This window comes from Pseudorasbora parva, chromosome 18 (genome assembly GCF_024679245.1).
Source record: "Pseudorasbora parva isolate DD20220531a chromosome 18, ASM2467924v1, whole genome shotgun sequence".
NCBI classification, from domain to species: Eukaryota; Metazoa; Chordata; class Actinopteri; order Cypriniformes; family Gobionidae; genus Pseudorasbora; species Pseudorasbora parva.
This window is the reverse complement of record NC_090189.1, coordinates 590,084-592,583: the sequence shown is the minus strand read 5'-3', so window position 1 is coordinate 592,583 and position 2,500 is coordinate 590,084. Positions and strand designations below refer to the sequence as shown.

Genomic DNA, 2,500 nt, shown 5'->3' with positions numbered 1-2,500 from the left:
GAGAAGCCTATAATGAGTAGGTGACTAGTGTGAGCGACACCAAACAAACGCGTTACTGTCAAGCCCTGATGATTATTCCTCAAATGTCACCCTAGTCGTGTTCGTTCGTCTTTGGCTCAAGCTTCCCGTTATTATTTCTCAGACGTAGGTTTGGTATTGAGGTCAAAGTCCACTTGCCTTGCATTGGCAAACCTCCGCAGATTGGAAGCGTTTCCCCTATTACAGCGACTTTCTTCCGGCATGATCTGCTGCAGACCTGCTCAGAGCCTCTTCGGTTCACTTTCTCTCAGGACTTTAGTAAAAGCCAAAATATGGCCACACCTCAGAGTGTAGAAGACTGGAAGATCTCCCGGTGCTGTCACTGCCAGTTCTTCTCATTCAGAAAACAGCGTCACGTGCTGCGCGCGCCGGCACCAGACTGGACAGGATTTACCGCGACTTTTCAAAATCGTGATAATCACTGACGGTGTTAAAGGGTTCCTTCAGCGATTAGCATATGGCTTTGTATCAGTAGAAACCCTGGAGAATATTCAACTGATTGTCCTTTCCCTCCTCATATCCCCCTGAGACGAGAGATTTATGCATTTTATTTCTGGAAAAATTCCTCCTATGATTCAAATTGACGATATTATCATCATCATGAAGACTCCAGCCAGCAGAGGGAGCCGTTTCCTCATGTTTAACACACACATGAGGATGGAGATCACACTCACAGCTCAGCTCAGGCACTCATTTAAACAGAGCTATGCTGAGCAATGGAAGTCTTTTAACTTCTCAGATTAATTTCTATGAAAGTTAAGCTTGCGAAGGCATGAACTGAAGCGCGGCAGACTGAGCTCGCGTTGTGAGTGTATGCGGCGAGTGTAGTCGCGATCACCTCAGCGCTCATCACGAGAGCTCATCAGCTCATTTATCTCACTCCGGCAGTCAGTGCTCAGTGCTGTGAGACTCGATCGTTATACTGAACACACACGCTCAGTTTTTAATTGTAGTGTCTTCTCCAACTCAGTCACAGTAATCCAGTAGCGGTGGCTGTGGGCGTGGCCTCACAGGGCAGCGAAGCATTCTGGGAATTGTAGTCTTTCATCCCCATCAGACAAAAATACATTTTCTCTTTTCTCAGTCTAGAAGGCACCAAATTCAAAAATAATTTCACATTTCTACTGCATTGATGACCCAGTTTAAACACAGATTCATCTTCCCAGCGCTGAAGTACCCCTTTAAGTAGGGCTGGGTGATATGGCCCAAAAAAATGATCACAATATAATTTTCCATATCAGTCGATATCAATAAATATCACGATAAATGTAAAATCTTTATTTCTTTAAAGTTTAAAGGCATATTTAAATGAAATATGTAAAACAGACAGCTAACTGTGGTTTTAAACTATCCTTTATTGTCAAAACATGACAAACACTTCCCAAACAGGTGAACGATTGATTAAAACTGAGGTAGATTTATTTATTAAAATCTTAACTGGTGTCAGTATTTCTGTACTCTACACTGTATATCAATAATATCATTACTTATTGTGCAAGTAGTAAAAGACTAAAAACACAAATGGGCAAGAAAAAAAGGTCCACGGTGCATCTCTCTCTCTCTCTCACCGACACACACACACACACCGACACACACACACACACACACACACACCTCACCGACAGTGGGCTGGTCGCGAGAGAGCAAAGTTCAGTATTTGTGGATCTCCAGTTAAGGGCTGTCTAGTCTATCTTATTAATTTTAAACACCAGATGACATTATTTCTCTTTTAGTAAAGGCGATGCGGAGTCATTAATACATCACCAACGACAAACAATTATGATAGCGATGTACAAGTCCGATGTTTTAGTGATTATAGTTTGGTAGCGTTAGCTTGTTGTACAAGGTGATAAGCCTGTGTGTGACTGTAGTTAATGTAGATTTACCGCTGTGCTGGGCTCAATGATATACGGAAGAACTTCGAAGAAGCACGATCATTTAATAATTATATTCCGTGTGGTGAACCTATGATAAGCAGTCCACGCACGTAGCTGTTTTATGTCGGATGGGATCGCCAAAATATCTCCAAACCACTGAAGTTGAGCGAACTAACGTGTCAGCGATATCTGTGTCCGCCGAGCTGGTCGTGAGCTCTGAGTTTTCTGCACTATCGCTCCTTTTTCTCGCTCCGCTTCACTCGATCCTCCAATCCTGTCCGTCACTGACTGTAATCTAGCCTAGAAATCTAGACGCACCCTAGCGGCAGCAAATTTAATCTGCCCGCAAGTGTCGTCTAGCAACTCTCAATACCCTTCTGAGCTGTATTCCTCACAATCTGGACGGCCCAATCACGTCGTGTATAGAGTCGGTGGGCGGGGCCATAATGACGACGGCCGAGTTGCGTTTGCGTGCTTCTAGTAAACACAGAAACTGGCGAACGGCGGCGGTCTGTCGAATCAGCTTTAACCACGACTCTGGAGGACTTGAGTTCAGCTTTTCTCTGAGAAAAGAACAAAGAACG

General features: G+C 43.9%; 1 protein-coding gene across 2 annotated transcripts in view; it reads right to left on the bottom strand.

Annotated features, from left to right (window-relative positions):
* Positions 1-2,500, bottom strand: part of zer1 (zyg-11 related, cell cycle regulator) — a 35,033-nt gene that overhangs the window by 17,071 nt on the left and 15,462 nt on the right. The gene's annotated exons all lie outside the window — the stretch shown is intronic.